Source organism: Ochotona princeps, chromosome 12 (assembly GCF_030435755.1).
Source record: "Ochotona princeps isolate mOchPri1 chromosome 12, mOchPri1.hap1, whole genome shotgun sequence".
Lineage (NCBI taxonomy): Eukaryota > Metazoa > Chordata > Mammalia > Lagomorpha > Ochotonidae > Ochotona > Ochotona princeps.
Window position 1 is genome coordinate 3,109,538 of NC_080843.1, and position 19,543 is coordinate 3,129,080.

Genomic DNA, 19,543 nt, shown 5'->3' on the forward strand with positions numbered 1-19,543 from the left:
ATAGGGACTGAACCAGTGGGTAGAAGATCTCTCTGTTTCTCCCTCTCTCTGTAACTCTGACTTTCAAATAAATACATCTTAAAGCAGGTTTTATAGTAATTGTTGACTTTATGTGATGAAAGTTTATCTTCTCAAGCTAGTATTGTGAGGAAAATTTTTGTATTGCTTCACAGGTCACCCTTGTGCAATGCCTCTCAATAAGAGGGCATTTCTGCTCCTCCCTCCCCTGATTTAAGTGGTTTCCAATTCATAGATGTTGGGAATTAAACAACGTATTTTTTAGTTTGCTTTGACAAACAGAATTATCTCTTAATTGAAAGTATATACCCTAGGCCCGGCGGCATGGCCTAGCGGCTTAAGTTCTCGCCTTGTACGCCCCGAGATCCCATATGGGTGCCGGTTCTAATCCCGGCAGCTCCACTTCCCATCCAGCTCCCTGCTTGTGGCCTGGGAAAGCAGTTGAGGACGGCCCAAAGCTTTGGGACCCTGCACCGCGTGGGAGACCTGGAGGAGGTTCCTGGTTTCCGGCTTCGGATTGGCACAGCACCAGCCGTTGTGGTCACTTGGGGAGTGAGCCATCGGATGGGAGATCTTCCTCTCTGTCTCTCCTCTCTGCATATCTGACTTTGTAATAAAAATAAATAAATCTTTAAAAAAAAGAAAGAAAGTATATGCCCTAGCCATATGTTGAGTTACTTTGGGCACTGAGAAAGATTTGTTCTGTTTTAAATATGGTAATGGTTTTATTTGAGATGATACTTAATGTTGTCAGTGAAAGCATTGCAAAATATCCTAGAAAAATTCATGAATTGGTCTGGGGAAAGTTTCAAGAACAACTGGAGTTGGAGGAACTTTTCTTCTGTTAAGAAGTAGAAAGCCCGAAGAGATTTTAAATTAAAGAAAAACAAAACGGGGCATTTTTTGATGCTGATAGACAGATATCTTATTTGCAATGCACATGTGTATAAACATGCCATACAGTTAAATGGTGAGTGCAGCGCGTTCAGCCAGGGCTTAGGATGCCACATTCCTTTTGGAGTACCTGAATCTGATCCAGTATTCCTGCTGATACACTAATGTGTCTGGGAAGGCAGTGGACATGGCTCAAGCATTTGGAGACTGAATCTCTCTCTCTCTTTCTTCCCTTTGTCTATTTCAAACAAGCAAATGAATAACACTTTATGCACACATATGCATGTTATATATATGCATACATAATGTATAATATATAATGTATATATTTGTATATATACGTATATCCACACACATATACACATTATCCTTGCCACAACTGTCTCATTTTACATGCACTCACTTTAATCACAGAATGAATCCATGGTAGATCAAAAGTTAAGGAAGAAATATTTCGTTCCTCGTAACAGTATATCCTATCATGTTTTTGCTTTGGTGTTTTAATAATTTAGAATATTTGTCCATCTTCTCCCGTCTAGAAATCATTTTTCTATTAGTTGACCTCATGTCAAACTGTGGGTTTTTATTTTCCGTGGGCGTTCATGCCCCTTCTCACTGCTGGGCTGTATTTGTGAACCATCTTTAGTCCTGCCTTCACTTACCTCCTGCCATGCTTTGAGTTGCTGATGTCTGTCTCTGTTTTATATAAGTCTAATTCATTATTCTGTTTCAGTCACTTCCTCCTCCATGTATTAATTGATTAGATGATGTATTTCCATGTAATCCATTTTTTCTCAGTATATCCTTCCTGTTTTTCTGTGGCTTATGCTTGATTCAATATAAAATGGAAACTCAGGAAGAATGCCTCTAGCATTAATGGTTGCTCCACTGGGGATGTGAATGGGCAACGAGGGGAAAATTGGACAAGCCGGGCCTCTGAGAGCCCATTGGTTCTGAGTGGATGTGGCTGAGGGCAGAAGGTGGAGAAGACCTGGGGATAAGATGATAACCTGCCATGAAATGTGGGGGTTTCTGCAAAATCCCCCACAACAGCAGGTCCAAGAGGGGACCCATGATGGCTGCTTGGAGATCTCCGTCAAGGTGTTTTTGTAAGATGGTGAAGTATTTGTAAACATTTAATTGCCTTGTATTCTAAAATGGTTATCTGCCTGACATATTCATAATGGGTTAATTTATGGTTTTTATTTGGCCCTGGATGGATCAACTAAACAGAATTAGAATTATACAAGTAAATGTTATTCTAAATCTTCCAGTTGCAGGAAACAGCTTTATAACAAAATTACCTAACAGCTGGTGCCGTCACCAGTGACCAGTGTACTGCTTCCTTTTGGTTCAAAGAGGGACACAGCTGAAGGACACCAGGGCTTTAGAGGAATGAATAAATGAAATGATGCAGTCCAAAGTGCAATACCCTCCTAACAGAATGACTTTGGAATTCATGTCTCTATTTGAAATGTAGCTAAAGAATCAAATTGCCACACAAGTGCTGCGCTGATATTAATGTGCACCCAGGGCATTTGAGAATCATGGTAACCTGATTCTGATCCCAAGTTCTCAGCCACAGCTTGCGACTGTGTCTTCCTGATGAGATCCCACGTGACCCACTTGGTGTTGACAGTTCCTGTGCTGTCCCTTGAGGTACAACAGTCTCTCCTGCCACTGATCTTTGTCAGCACTGATCAATTGGCTTTGACCTGTCCTCAGGTCTGCTTAAGTTGGAGAAACAAGCCAGGGGCAGGTCATTACACCAGCAGCTGAGGGGCTCAGCAAACCATTGTCCATCCAGTTGGCTAGAATCATCTCGAGTCAAGAACTGTGGCTCACTCTTTCTTATTTTTTTCAATATCAACTAATGTTTCTTCAAGTTTGTGTTTGGCTAAATATGTTTCTTAGTCTGATTTGAATTCATGTGTTTCTAAACTCATGAAACATTTTCAGTCCATTAACCTGTTGAAAAGGAGCTTTCCAGAATGAGTCCCCAAATCCTCAGAACTCTGCTCCAAAATTTCACAAGTAGGCTTCAATGGTTTTGAAGAGGATGTGATGGGGAATTAGCCCTGGAAAGTGGCGAGGCTGTGGTTGGCAGTTAACACTTTCTTTGAAATGAAGGTTGAGTGTGTTCCTCACTCCTTTATCACAAGAATGTTGCACAGTGCTGCTTCAGTCTAAGGAAAATACTCAACGTCTCCAGCAACCTTCGTCAACCTGCAATCTTCTGAATGTTCAAACAAGAGGATCCCTTGGTCTTGGAAACAAGTAACATTGTTTCAATATTTCCAAGATGCTGAGCTGCCCATTTGTGCAGCCCAGGAGCATGCATAGAGCAAAGCCATGTACATTAGCCACACATAACAACAGAGTGTTTTCAATGTGAAATGGAAACTTCGGCCTGTTATTTCTATCAGTTATCATCACTGCAGCTGCTGTGGGATGCATATAAAGCAGGGTGAAGACAGAACAAGTACAGAGAGTGCAGAGATGCAATTTCCTATCTTCTAGAACAATCATGTGGCCAGGAACGGGGTGGTAGATAAGGATAGGATACACAGATTACAAACACGCCTCTCACTGCTGTTTCTCTTAGCAAAAAAAAAAAAAGCTGCACAGACGCTGGCATAAGAACTCCTTTGTAACAGCGTGTGTCAGAGAATGACAATGAGGACACAGTCAAGGCCTACACACGTTGACTTCAAGGCTGTGCACCTCTGGAGTGAGTATGACAGCATACACAAGCACACACACACACACACACAGAGCTGCGGGGCCTGCCAGAAACGGTATGCCATGACTAAGATGTCAGGGCAAGGTCGAAGTCGCCAGATCACTCCCTTTAATATTCTGACCATTTTCTTTCCAGCAATTGTAAGACTTTAGAGCATAATTTTACTAAATGTAAATTCAATAAATTACAAAAAGCTGCATTTTGCATAGTATGTATTAATCCAAAATGATAAGACAAGAAAAACTTCCATTTATGTCCACTATTTAGTGATGTGCGTTATTGAGACAAGTTTGAAAACATCAAGGACTGGAATGTCTACTGGTACCTTTGAAGAGTCAATAAGAAAATAGGCCATTGTGTGAATACAAACTTGTCCTGAGTCTTACAATAGCATGTTGCACATGCTTCCCTACAATGGGAGAGGAACAAGCGACCACCAAGGAGAGATGAAGACTAGCGGAAGTTGCACACAGGACAGATGGGAGACTTTATGAGTAATAGGCAAGTGGGTTTCCACATGGTAGCATGTGGGCTAAGCTGATGCTTGTTACCCCAGCACCCCAAATGAGCACCAGGCCAGGTCTCAGCTGCTCCATTTTTATCTAGTTCCAGGGTAATGTGTGCAGGAGGGCAGTGGAAAATGGCTTAAGTCCTTCTGCTCATGCCACTACTTAGAAGAGTCAAACGGAATTCCCAATTCCTGACTTGGCCTGGCCTAGCCTTGGCTATGGCAGCCATTTGGGGAGTAAACCAGCTAAAAGAATGTCTTTCTCTGTCTCCGTCTTGTGACTAAGAACAGGCTATTTAAATGTTTCCAAAGTTTCTCCCTGAGGTTACTTAATAACCGAGGGGAAAAGCATTAATAACAATGGAAATATCAGACATCCTCTTGATGATTCAGGATGACATGCCATTGAGAATAAATACATGGGTGCCTTCAGATTTGATATCCTGAGAAATAAGAGCCACATGTTATTCTGGTGGCGATATAACGTTTTAATCTAGACAGAAGAGGACATCAGATCAAGTAAGGAACCTTCTAAACACAGACTTCACTTTGGTCTTCAAAGTATCAATAACAGCGAAGGACAAGTAAAGTCAAGAACTGTCTCAGCTTGAAAGAGACTGTGCAAACCAAGCACAACATGCCATCCCAGTCTGAATGCCCAATCCAGACCAGGGCGATGTGGCATAGACACTGCTGCGACACTTGTCAGGCTTGCAATATGGAATCTGGGGGATGAAAATATCCTATCCACTTCTGATTTACTGCTGTCTGTAACTCTCCTGTTCGGACATAAGTGGATGCACTTGTTTTAAATAAATAAGAAATGAAATGAATATTAAAAGATAAATGTTAGGAAAATATTAGCAAGGGCATTTAACTATCACAGCACAGGGCTAATGGTGCAGAACAATTGGCAGCACAAAATATTAGACATTTCTATTAGGGTCATGTTACCATTTTATTCCAGAAATGTGTAGTCCTATAGTTAAAAATTTTAATATACAGTACTAGCAGAGAAAAAACTAAAGTGTGTGTGTTGTTAAGAAATGAAAGTTTTCATTATTTGGAAGGGAGAGAAAGAGAATGACAGAGACAGAGAATGCCATCCACTGGGTCAGAAGCATGAGATGGCCAGGGACAGGTCAGGGTGAGTCCGGTAGCCCAATGCTCCCTCCAAGCCTCTTAGGATGGCGGTGGGGACCCAGGAACTTGAGCCATCTACTGGCTCTCTCCTCAGAGGGCCACAGTACTCATGTCTAGTCCAGGCCAATGCAAGAACCTGGTACTCCATCAGAACCACCGATGCGGATCGCAGGTGTCCAAGTATTTGAGCCATCATTTGCCTCCTCCCAAGATGCAAAGCAGGAAGTTGTATCAGAGGCAGAGTAAGTGGAACTGAAAATGGCATTGAGATACTCATGTCCCAAGAGACAGTTCAACTTGCTGTGCCAGCCATGCCAGTCTTTCCAGCCAGCGTTCTTGAAAAAAAAATCTGAACTATTTTGAAATAGAGTCACTGTCAGATCTTTTTTCTATTCTCCAAATATATGTGTTTCAGTTATTTGCTTTTTTTCTTATATGTTCTGAGGCATTAGAGTTCAGAGAAAACATAGCAGACTGGGATTTGGGACCAATCGATTTTATGTCTTAGGGAAAACAGTTCAATTTTTATGCCTGAGGGCTCTGCTGTGTGAAGTATGCTTTTTTCCATCTTAAAAGAACACATTTTTCAGATATATAATTAAAGGCAGAGCAATCATAATCCATTCTCCGGGAAGGCAGAGATTGTGGAGCTGAGAGTCACCCTGGGCTTTGGTGTCTGACCCACAGATGAGTTTTTCTGTGCCCCATGCATTGGCAGCAGGGTTCTCTATAGGTTAGTCCGGAGGTGTGATTTTGGCAGGGATTCGGACCATAGGGTGTCCCATTCCCAAAGTCTAGGTTTCCATATCTTTGGGCAATTTCAAAACGTATATTTTCTGCTATAATCAGCCAAAATCTATTTTTGTTATTTGAAAGTCAGAACTGTCCGGAAAGGAGTTTATTTGTGTGGTCAACAATTAGAGGGGAAAAAAAATTAGTTTGACCAAGGCCCCTGCTTCCAAAATGGGAGGCCCAAATGGAATACCTGGCTTCTGATTTTGACCCAGAGCCTGGTTATCGTTTCTCTCTCTCTCTCTCTCTCTCTCTCTCTCTCTCTCTCACTGGTTTTCAGAAGGAAATGTTGGTTAAATTAGAAAATAATATACCCTTAAGGATGATCACGGCATGAAAATACATATTTAGTAAAATAAACAGTAACAACCAATTAAGGTGCTTGGAGAAACCTAAGAAGGCTGTGAGTCATGAAAAATGAAACATCCCTAGTTAAACTTGAAGCTGAGAGACACGAGCTATGAATTTTCCCAGTGTAAACTGGGGAGAAGACATTTAGACAAGCTACTTGCAGAAATAGTTGAGAGCAAGGCTCACTGTCTCTCAGCACCCACATGCTAACCTTCATCACCGGCACCCAAAGCCTGTAAACATTTTTCACACTTGTCCTAAATTTGTCAAGGCTGTGTACAGTTGTTCCAGCCTGCCCAGTGTGCTTCTGGAGGAGCTGAAGAACTCAATGTACACTCTACTTGTCCAAGTGCTTGTCAGAGCTCCAAAGCACAGAAAACACTGCATCTTGCTTAGTGAATGACTGATGTAAACCACACAAATCAGCAAGCAAAACAAAACAAACTAAACTAGCAGAACAACACTCCTGTTAAGTAGCTAACTTCTTAATGGAAAACTGTTGAAAATCAGAATAACATTTTTGCCATGTTTAAAAGTTTAATAAACTGGTTCTTTTATTTTAAGAAAGGTAAAGTGTTGAATACTGAATGTTAACTAAACACTCCACAGTGTTGCAGCATCAATTGTGTTTGCTCCCTTTACGTTTGTTAGTAAAATTTCTCCCCTTCCTCTCCTTCCTTCTTGTTCCTCTTTTTAAAAAGAGTGATTTGTTTATGTACTTATGCGAAGAACAAAAGAGAGAGAGAGAGATGAGAGATGTCTTCTATCCGTTGGTTCACTCCCCAAGAGCTGGGGCTGGGTCACACTGAAGCCAGGAGGGAAGAGCTCCATCTGGGACTCCCCTCATGGGTAGTAGGGGTCTCAGTACTTAGACCATGTGCTATTGCTGCCTCAGGGGTGTTATTAGGGAGCTGGAATGGGAGCAGGATAGCTGGGACTCAAACTGATACTGAAATGGGATTTCGGTGTCACAGGCAGGAGATTAGTCCGCTGCATCACAGTGCCGGGCTGCTGCTCTTCCTCTTCCTCTTCCTCCTGCTGCTTTTGGTTCTACTCGGTTTTCTGTCATCAATTATTGGCAGCTGAGCAGAGCCCTCTGAAAGAAATGTTGTATAGCATTGGTATTAATTCAGTGTTGTTCAGTAAGGTCTCTTGAAATTTTATATTAGAGAACAATGTGAAAAAAGTTCTAATTAAAAAATCATTCGCAAAGGCTTTTCACATACACCACCACCACCACCATCACTGCCAATAGGTTGGCAGATTCCTGCAGATGAGCAAAGAGAACTTTCAAAGTCCTTTATTTGTGACTTTTCTTTTCTCACTCTATTTATTAACCAGTTGATACACCTCAGCCATCTTATAGGGGTAAGACTATGTTTTCATTCTGTTCAAGCAAAACAAATTTTCCTTAAACATAAAGACAGAATGACAATTTAAGACAATAATGTGCTCCCGTTTTTGAGAATATTGTACATTCTTAGATTAACTGAGTAGAGTTTGCTGAATCAGAAGTTGACAGTAATGAATAGCATGAGTTAAAAGTCACTTTAATTTTTAAGCAAACATTTTAAAATAAATTAAGGCACTTTGTATGATTTAGGCAATTGAAACCTATCATTCTTATCAAGTCATATGAAGAAATGTGCACAAATTATTATAGATAAAATACATTGTTGGATTAATTTTCATTAATCCCTAAATGTGCAAACAGTAGAACTAATTTTGTTCTAATGCTTTTCCTGAGTTTTTTTTTTGGGGGGGGGGGGAGCTTCACAACTGTATCCATGATTGGCATTATTCTTAGGGATGACGCCTGATGAATGATGCGCTCGTCAACAGTAAGGTGATTTTCAGAGTAGAGAAAAGATCATAGTTATGCAAAGTGGATTTGCTTTTCTAGGGAGTTCCCACAACGTGTGGTATTATAATCAAACAATTTTTCCCCTTACAAAGTAAACTGTGAGTGATAATTTGCATGGGGAAATTTGTCTTACTCTGTTCAGCACCTTTTTGTGTCTGGTTAGGTTAGGAAATGACAACATGATTAAGCAGGCTGCTGAATGATCTGCTGGATGAGTTTGTTTGCTACCAACTGGAATAATTAGAGAGTTGCGCTAATCACTCAAATTAAAGTGATTGTTTTGCAGCTCAACCTTGCCTGTTTTACCTGCATTATTTGGAGAACAAGTGAAATTGCTCAATGATCTCCTGCCTGTGTGGTGGAGGCCCCAGGCCCTTCTGCATGATGGGCTGTTTCTCTTCGTCTGTGTTCCCCTGTGAGGGACAGCTGTTGGGCTTTGCCACTGCCTGAAACACCTGTATCCTCCCATGCAGAAGGCCCTGCACTTTTCTCCCTAGCATGCATGTCAACCAGCCAGCTTGTGCGTTCTCCAGAGACGAACACCTTCCTAGTACTTGCAGGAACAGAATATTTATCACTATGCCTCCCTGGCAGCTTGTGGAGGGAGAATGTCATACAGGCACAGTGTAGAGCTACGGCATCCGAGGTGAATGGTGAGTCTCCTAGTAGAGGCTTCCAGAAAGGAAGTGTGTGCTCAAACCCTGAGGTTCAAACTGGGGTATTGGGATGCATGATTTGACAGGGCCATGCCTGTCCTGATCACTCCCATCAGCTCCCAGATCTTGGCTCACATTCAGGCCCTCCCCTGGGCTGCTGCCAGGACACTGGATGGGGATGTCTCGTCCCTGCCAGGGGAGGCCTCCTGTGGTCCTCAAGCTGCAGTCTGTCCTGAATGGTTGCCCTGTGTTTCCTCCATCCTCCCTTGGCTGCAGGCACCTGTGTTCTGTGCAGGACTCATCAGCTCTATGTCTGCCTGCCTTCTCCAGACTAGCAGCAGATGGTCTGAATCGGGATCCTCAAATCTCCCTTTCCATTTTTAAACCTGAAACTTCTGATCCAGCCCAAGGAACTAGACAGACAAACAGATCCACTGCTGTCCTCTCAATTTGTCTACAAAAATCTGAAAACGAAATTTCCAGAAGAGGAAAACCCGGAACTCCACCAGCTGCTGCTTCCCACGCAGCCTGGCTCTGCCTTTCTGGGTGCTCAACTCAAACTCTCTGCAGCCTAAAAAGAAACACTACATGGTGTCAGGTGCTTCCCGTCGTGTCTTCCACGTATGCACACATATGACCATGTGTAGATGAGGAAGCCAAGGCTCTCAGAGAGTGAGCAGCCTCCTTGCCCGTGGGCGACAGCATTGCGGTGGGTGGAGATGCTGCCGGCGACCCTCTGGCTCTGAACTTGAACAACTGATCTATTTCAAGGAAGGTGTGGATTCTGTCGTGTATTTGCTTGGTTAGAGAAGAACTGGTTCTGTGGTTAGGGCTAATGGGGATCGTGAGGACCAGCTGCAGAAAGGGAGGCAGCTCATATCCTGTCCTCCAGGCCTGATGACTGAGTCGTTTTTATTACCTGCTCTAAGTATGTCATGAGTAAGGTGTGCATAGATTGGTGAAGCCCATTGGCTCATTTACATCTTCATAATTGTTTGTTTCTATGAGGTGAGCAAGTTTCATGTAGTTCCTAGGTATAGAACTAAGAACATAACGATATTCTAACGCTGATCTCTTCTCACCCATGTATCCTCTCTCCTTCCCCATTATCTTTATTTCTTCTTTTAATTTTCATGACCAGATTTGTCTATTATATAATCACAAGCTTAACGCTCTGCAGGTAAAGCTAACAACAGGTAGTGAGTAGAAAACCTATTGCTCCTTAAGAGTATACACAATGCCTCTCCAGGGCAGCCAGATTTCGAAATGTCAGTTTTGCTTACGCACGTGTTCTTTTTTGCCATACTCTGTATATTTGTTATTGTAAATCAGGGGAAGCCTATAACATTTATTGTTTTGAGGCTGGCTTATTTCACTGAGTTTGGTAGTTTCTAGTTGCATTGAGTTTGTTGCCAAAGGCAAGATCTGATTCTAGTTGACGGCTGAGCAGTACTCCATAGTACATGTAAGCTACATTTTCTTCATTCAGTCCGTCAGTTGATGGGCATCTGGGCTGATTCCCTGTCTTAGCATTTGCGAACTGAGCTGCAAGGAACATGGGGATACAGATAACACTTTTGTATGCTGATTTCATGTCATTGGGTAAATTGCCAGGAGTGAGATGGCTAGGTCATATGATAGTTATATTTTCAGGTTACAGAGGACTATGTGTACTGCCTTCCATAATGGTTGTATTAGCTTATGTTCCCACCAACAGTGTGTTAGGGTATCTTTTCCCCTACATCCTCATCACTATTCTTGTTTTTTTTTTTTACTTTTATTATTATTAAGATTTTATGATACGTTTCCATAGGCCCTGGGATTTTTCTTACTGCCTCCCCAAGTTTCCTCCCCTCCCCACTGAGTTCCCCTCTGTTATTACTATAGTGTAGTTCTTCATAAGCAGTCATATGTCTATCATCGCAGGCATTTTTTTTTAATTTTTGGATGATGACATATCAGGGAAAAGGTGAAACCTCATTCATATTAATTTAAATGGCTAAATAATTCAGTGAATATTGATTGGTAAGGATTAGTTGATATGACAATTCAGCTAAGGCATTAAGAAATAAAATAAAATCTTTTGAAACATAAAATTTCTTCCAAAAATTTGCGGAAAACATCTGTAGTGAACATAAGTATGCACTGATTTCATGAGAGTTTGGAATCAAAATAAACTTATTCCGTGATTCCATTTTTCCATGTAATTTTTAAGTACTCTTCCATTTCAGATATCTATAACCTATGTATGTTTATGAAGCAGCTACACATTTTGCTCAAAGATCAATTTATGCACATTGAATCTCATGATTCCTTCATGACATTTGTCATATCTATATACTTATATACTTATATACTTATATACTTATATACTTATATATATGACGTAAGTATTAGATTGAAAATGCAGCTGTTTTCTGAGTGCAGTGCAAGCCCAATGCATTGAATATCAGGGCTGTTGGGGCACACTCACATATTTCACCAAGCTGTGAGAGATCAGGGGATGTGATTGTTGAAGATTTTTCAAGGCATGATGACAAATGTGCCACATGAAGTGTGGCAGTTACCATGGAAGTTCTGACATGTTACAGAACAGTTTTCCAGAAGGACGTTGTAAAGCATTCCTAGCTTTCATAAACCAGGAGACACCTCTTTGAACGTTCGGCATGATTTGTATGTCTAACCTTTAACTTTGTTGTGTACATTTTTATTTAATAAATATGCATGCTGAAGATTCGTCCATTTGTATTTACAAAAACTGAGTTTCTAAATCTTACAGCATCACCAACTAGTTTACTTCGTTGATTTACTGCAGAATAATTGGGCATCTGAGGCAAAATTAATATAGTTAGTTATGCTCTTTAAGCTCCATTTAACAATCACACTCTATCTTTAGTATTATATAAGCAGAAATAAACTGGTAAAACATCTATCATGCAGTTCATAAAAATGTGATGCATCCTCATGGAACGTACTGTGAATATGCCAAGATTTAAGTATCGCAAGTCGCCATATCATTCTTTATAGAAAGCTCCAGTTCTGCGTGTTTCTCACTCGGCCTTTCATTAGACGAGCAGCAGATTACGTTGGTTCTTGTTCTGGTGCTTTGAACACTCTACAGTGAATGTGGATAAAATGTAGCATGTGTTGCTGTAGGAACCATTTCCAGCATTCTCAGTGAAAAAGATAGCAAGGAGAAATGATTCCTGCTTGCGTTTCACATCCTTGTCTTATAGAACAACATTTAAAATCTTCGTTTCACCTGGATAAAGAAGGTTCTATTAAATCAAACGCATTTTCCTGATGTAAGTTAATTTTCCACTGCTGCATTTACCCAGTGTGTTAATTTAATGAAATAGCTATGAAGCTTATTCTGTACCTAAATGCCAAGCATGTGGTACGTTTAATTGAGCTGTGGTTACTATTGGCTAACTATGTAACAAAATGGGAGGCAATGTCCTGACCAGGAAAAACAGGATTGACACTAGGTGCAGATTTTTTCTACTATTAATATAATATATAGCTCTCAGAATTTAATTTCTGACTCATTTTAATGTAGTGTGAAGGGATCAACACATTAACTCAAATTTAAAACACATTTTCTTTCAGTGTATTTCTGCAGATGATATGGAATTCTGACCTGCAATTTCTACATTTAGTTGTACTATTTTCATTTCTTAACACTTTAAAGAAGATATTTATTAAGCTTTATTAACATAATTTCATTCCATTTTCTAACCTTCTTGAAAGGAAAACCTTCATAGCTTCTGATCTTTTTTTGTGAAAACTATCACATTTCCCTAAGATTAAAAAATGCAACTCGGGAAGATTAAATTGGTGTGGTTGGTACAATAGATCAGTGCCTTAGAAATGTGTCTATATGAGTAAGTTACGTGGAATAAATACTGCAAGATTTATGGAGTGAAGTCTTTGCGAACAAAAATGTGGTAAGAGATGACTGTGAAACTTTAACGTCAAGGCTGAGAGTTGCATAGTTCATGGCAGGAGAATTAGTTCCACAGTCATATGAATGGATCCTCAGGTTATGATTAGTAAGATGACAACCACTTCAGCTTCACCCATGCCAGTTAATAAAATGCTGATTAAGTAATAGTGTACAACTTAAACAGCGCCTTTGCTCAACAAGGTATGTTGTCCAATCAAATGAAATGAAGCACTAAGTATGCATGCAATTTTCTTCATGAATATGAATTGAATTCTAGGAAAAGCTATATTGTTATGTTCATTTGCTGCCCAAGCATGGTGGTAGACAGGAACAAGAGAGCTCTGTGTGCTTGCCTATTTGTGTCATTTCCAATTTAACCTTCATTTATGTCCTGGATGATGAAGAGTACACAATGCTGACTTGAACAAACAAAAAGCAATGAGATATTGCATAACTGTGACACACATCTAAGTGCAATGCTGCATAAACAAATATTCCAAATAACTAAGAATTTCCAAACATGACATGGCTGATGCACTTCAAAAGTGTGAAAGTTGTGAGAAGCAAGAAAATGAAACTCAGTGTTTCCAAGGATGAGAAGATACATGTCAGGAAGGCGTGTGGGAGGCTGGCTTTGCTTCCAAAGCAGACAGAGGAAAAACAAACACTGCTGTACAGTGTTGAAAGGACCATTGGCAAATTCCAATTAAGTTCTGCAGGCTTGGTGATAACTCTGTGTCAATATTAGTTTTCTGATCTTAATGATTACGCTGTGGTTATGTCAATCCTCCTTAAGGTACATTGGAGTAAAACAGCCTCATATCTGAAACGTAATCTCAAATAGCTCAGGGAATAATCATGTGTACACAACCACATGTACACCCAAAGTAATAAACACTAAATTCTCAACTTTCAGGGAGTGGGATGAGATATATCAGGATTTATGAATTATTTCTAAAAATTTCTGGAAGCGTAATTGATTTTCAAAGTTAAAATAAAACCAGACGTGTTTGTGGGTCTTGGTTCCACACAGCTGGGTGTGGTTCATTTTGCAGTACTGTTATTCCTGTGACGGAACATCAATACTTACTCTGTGACCTTAGAGGCTCTGAATGGCAACCTCTTAAATATGTCACAGTTACTCAGTTTAGTCAGTTTCTTTATACTTTTATCTTTTCTTTAGATATTTGAAAGGAAGTTTTTTTCTTTTTTGAAGATTTGTTCATTTTTATTTGAAAGGCCGACTTAAAGGGAAGGGGAGAGAGAAGAGAGAAAAGTCTTCCATTGCTAGTTCACTTCCCAAATGAACGCAATGGACAGAACTGGGCTGACTCAAAGCCAGGAGCTGGGAGTTTCCTTTAGCTTCCCATGTGTATGTAGGGGCCCATGGAATTGGGCCCAGGTCCTAAGCACGGAGCTGTGAAGACATGAACTGGTGTCCATATGAACTGTCAACACTTGAACACAGAAGGCTGGCTTGTTAAGCCGCCACCATGTCGGCCTCTTTTTATTTTCTTCTAAACTTGCATGAAGGAAATTCATACTCTGCGGCGTCTTTCTGTCACTAGCACTTCTACCTTCACCCTTGATGATTAAATGTAAGAAACTGTGTCACAGCTGGTATATGAGTAAAACTAACATCTATTAATGATATTTAATGTTCATTGAGTGACTTAGCATTTGATGATACTTCATCAATGTTATTGACAAAAGAAATTTAAAATTTTCATGATAGTGTGCACGAAGAACAGAGTCCGTGTGCTTCATCGATGCAGTTTTATGCCTGCCTTCCTCTTACCACCCTGCATTCACTCCTTTCTTCTTGCCTCTTCCCTAGCTCCCTCCCTTCTTCCTTTTCTCCTTAAGTTTTTATAACATCGTTGTAATTTACAGTTTTATAATGTTATTCCGAATATCTGAGGTCAGACACCGTACTGCCGATCCTAGGATCTGGATCCGGGTGCTACATCCTGCACTCACCGTGGATAAACCGCTGGGCTGCTGTGCACTTGACAGTTCTCGCCCAAGACATGTCTCCCACGTTACATTTCTCACCCAGGATCAGGAAAATTCAGGCTTGGATCCCCAAAATGTTGCCAAAATTGCATTTATAATTAAGTTGAAATGTATCTATATGACATACATATTATATATATGTGTGTGTGTTCGTTTATGCATATATACACTCATAAGTACACACACGTACAGTGAATGTTCGTTCTTATCATTCCTCTACAAACTCGCGGGCTATCAGTAGCCAGCCAGCATGGACATCAGTGACAACACACTATCCACTTGGTGCTCTGTACAGTGCGTTAGGGACCAACAGAGGAACAGATGAAGATGGGTACAGGCCTGAAGGGCTGATGGGAACAAGCCTACAGGAGTGTAGGCTTGATGGAAGAGGTGTAAACATCAGACTCACTTACGAAGTGCTAGCAATAGCCAAGAGTCACAATCTCCTTTTCCTGAACAGAGGATTCTCTGTTCTGTAAATATTTACCCTACTGTGGGTCATGTGGGCGCTGCTGTCTGTCTAGACTTTGGAAATATTTTGATTCCCTATTGGTTACACTGGACTTCAGACTGTGAATAGGTTCCAACTATACCACACTGTTACTGTGTTTAATGGCTTGAAATAAAATTATTTGGAGGTGGTTCCCAACAGTTGGGAGGGACGGTGTATAGGGAGATAAACACGAGCCTTTCTCCATTCTAGATCCCCTGTTCAGTAGCTCTAATTGACAAACTATGCCTTGTTAGGAAGCTCAGCTGTGGAATGCTGTGAGTGACAGCTGTCACCTCAAAAAGCTCTGGTGATGTTTGATTGATCTGGTCTCTGAGAAGCACTTTGCTTAGTACGTTCCCGAGGGTAAATGCTCACTAATTATTAGCTATCTTACAGTTCGACAATGATTACACACCTGAATTGGTAGCTTACAGATGGGGTAGATTATAAACTCTTACATTACAAAAGAAATGAAACTCTTAAGTAAGTCCAGCAAGTATTATGAAATGAAGCAGTCTGAGGTTCTAGAACCAAAAATCTAGCTTTTCTGGATTGAATTTCAACAGAACATCAACATTTTAGGAAAAACCCCAGAACTGTGCTTTCACTGCATCTGCTTTGCAAGTTGCATAAAGGCTGTAAACTGGATCACTGCACATGGGAGCTGCTATCTGAAGGCATGGGGGTCAAACCGTGTGCCCTGTGATGTGTTCTGGTGTGTCACCTTTGTCAGCAGCCATTTGGGGGTATGCTTACCAAGGTTCAATACTGACTAAAGCCTCAACAAATATCTTATCATTCTGTATTTTTCACAACATCATCAGGCAGGTGTTTTTAATCACTTTTGCAAATGATCCTCAGGTCACAAGAGAGATCAAACGGGTCTAACTTGACAGCGTTTGAATTTAGAAAACCAGTCCACCAGTGTTCTAAGTGGATGGATCTGCAGAGTCCTTTCTTATACAGCGTAATGGCACCGATTCTACTGAATGGTCAGTGATACTGAGTCTTACAGGAAGAGCCATTAGGATATCATTTGCCACCACCACTGAAGTTTTTACTAAAGGGTAACTTCTTAAAGATTTATTTACTTTTATTGGAAAGTCAGATATACAGGGAAGAGGAGAGAGAGAGAGGAAGATCTTCTGTCCATTGGTTCACTCTCTAAGTGGCTGCAATGGCCAGGGCTGAGCCAATCTGCAGGCAGGAGTCAGGAGTTTCTTCTGAGTTTCCTACATGAGTGCAGGATTTCAAGGCTTTGGGGTGTTCTATGCTGGTTTTCCAAGCCACAACAAGGAGCTGAATGGGAAGTGGGACCTCTGGAACACAAACTGGCTTCCATATGGGATCTTGGCACTTGTGAGGCAAGAACTTTAGGTTATCATGCTGTTGCCAAGGGTAAGTTTATGTCTATGTTTGTTTACAAAATTTTATTGGCCTATATTCTTAATTCAATATTGAGTTCGTTCGAATCATAGTGGGAAATCAAGAGTAAATAGGGGAGTGTGGATGAAGGAAAGAACACAAAATAATTAAACTGGCTTCCTGAGGAGGTATTTTTTGTTCGATTTCATAGGAGTTGAGGCTGTAGCCAGAGCTTTTTTACCCCTTGGAAGTGCAAATGAAAAGGTCAGCCAGCATGGACCATGAATGTTGCAGTGAATGCAGTGTTTCAGAAAGCTGATGCTGATGTAAAATGAGATGATTCAGACCACAGTGTCTGAACAGATCACCCAGGAGGTCGATTAAGAAGAAACAAATGAGGCTTTCTAGGCCAGCCTGTCATGAGAGAGACTCCTGGGCTCTAGCCTGGGGGTCTGTGCTTGCTATCAATGCTTCTGCCTTGAGGACTGCCAGTAGGTGTTTGTGAAAGCAGCTAACTTAAAGTGACAACTTTCCTTCTTGGCTAAGGACAGTCTGCAGGAAAACAGGACAGAGAGGTTGCTATGGGACCCATGGACACCTGGCCCCAGTAGGCGTGGGGTTCTCTGGGACCCATGGCCACCCAGCCCAAGTAGGCGTGGGGTTCTGTGGGTACTGACCACCTTTAGGAGATTGTTGACTGTAAACTTGCTAGAAAGAATGAAGGGCCAGCAGCTCCAAGGTATCTGTGGGGACATCAAAAGATCTAAGAAATGCTGCTGGATCTTTGACCTGGCCATAGGATCACTGCAGGTGGGGAAGCAGTTATTCCTGTCTGGTGAAAAGAGCCTGAGGAAATGCACCATCGCTCATGGCCTTTGCAAAGGAAGAGTCATACCGAAGTGCTGGGCTGGTTCTGGTTTAAGCATGTTAGAATTTGCCAGTGCAAGTCAGATACTGAGAACACTGGTCCCTGTCTTGGCATGAGCACACTGAATGGCTTCCTTGTAGGTCATGAGATCTCTAGGATCCCTTTCACCCCACCTGCCTCCACTCAGTTCTTTGTGTACAGTTTACATCCTCTGGGGTGGCATACAGCAGCCATCAAACCGCTAATCCCCTTGTGGTGAGCCCCTTGTCTCCATCCGGTTGTCTGCTCTGACCCTACTCAGCTTCAGCTTGAAGCTACAGCTCTGCTTCTTCAGAAACTTTCTTGATCTCCTCCTGCTATCCTAAGATGGGCTGAAGCACTCATTTCACTGTTTCACAGTTTACTCACTTCTGAGGGCCGTTGGAACCAAGTGGCTTACAGAAACAGAAATGCATTTTCCCTTATTTCCCAAGGTTGAAGGTCTGAATGCATGACGTTAGAGGCCGTGCCTCCTTTGAATTCTCAGGGTGGAATCTTCATTGCTCTGCCCACCATATGCTGCCACTGCTGCTTCTTTCATGCCTTCGTTTATAGATGTCAGATTCCAGTCTCTCCCTCTGTCAGCAGGCAGCATTGTGCGTATCTTACTTGTAATTTCTTCCTTCTGTGTGCATCTGTGTCTGTTTGCAAAAGGACATCAATTTTATGAAATTCTGCCACAATCCAAGGACCACGTCTTATTTTAATTTTCTCTGTAAAAGTATGTGCCAAGTAAGGTCACGTGTGTAGGTACCAGAGTGTGACTTGCATTAATCATGAGAGAATTCCGCCGTGTGCACTGCTCATGTATCTCTGCTTAAAGTTTTGAGCCAGTCTAATGCACTGGCCTCTGATGTTTATCACGATGACTTCTGCTTCCTTGTATGATGTTTGACACACAGCTGATGTTCAAAATATTTTATAAATGAGCCTGTTTTCTTCTCTGTGTATGTGCAGAACATTTCATAGTCTTTTCTCTTTGAAGGCAAGGGAAACTAAAACTGCCGCACAGAATAGTTGTCAGTTATAGACTCCTCCTTAAATCTAAAACAAAAATAAGAACCTGCTACATGACGGCAGCCCTGGAGCCAGAGGTCTCATAAATCACTGGTGTTCAGCTAAGTTAAACCAGAGCACGGTTTTATAAATGCCAGACTCCTCCAGGTTGGCCAGTGAAAACGGCTTGGGAGAAGCTGAAATTATGACTTTGGAAATTGTTCCTGCTTCTGTTTTGCCTCTGAGACACAATTCAGTTTATTCTAGTGGAAAAGTTTGAGCAAAACTGCTGTTTTTCTTCATTGCGGCTACTCGACTCATCTATTCTCATTCATGGTTAGGATCATTTCAAATACGTCGTCAAAAACTGGAGACATGAAGCACGTTAAAATGTCAAAATGCCATCCTTTCACAGCCAAATGATTTGATGCCGTCACAGTGCTGTTCTCTTTGAATGTTTTAGAGGATGCCTGTGAATATTTGAGGCCACTTGGCTGGAAACGTGTCAGTGTACCTCTTTTATATTAGCAAGTTAGACCATTTAGAACAACTTTTGTACCATAGACCGTTCTACAAGTGGGATGCTATTTAATAGGCTCATGTACCTCAATTTTCTCAAGAATTCTTACAGCTGGATACATTCTGATGTATTGGAGTATGAAAATGCTTTGTTCGATAGACTGAAAGATTGTTTTACAATTGAGCAAGGCAGTTGAAAGAGAAAGTAATCTTCCATGTGTGACCCACTCTCCAGACACCCACAATGGCCTGGGCTAGGCTGGATCAAAGCTGGGGACCAGAAATTCAATCCCTCATGGGGCCAAAAAAATGGCCAACTGAGCGGTCATGGC

The 19,543-nt window shown here is 41.3% G+C and overlaps 1 protein-coding gene across 2 annotated transcripts in view; it reads left to right on the forward strand.

Annotated features, from left to right (window-relative positions):
* NALF1 (NALCN channel auxiliary factor 1) overlaps positions 1–19,543 on the forward strand; it is a 487,213-nt gene that overhangs the window by 221,032 nt on the left and 246,638 nt on the right. The window lies entirely within an intron of this gene.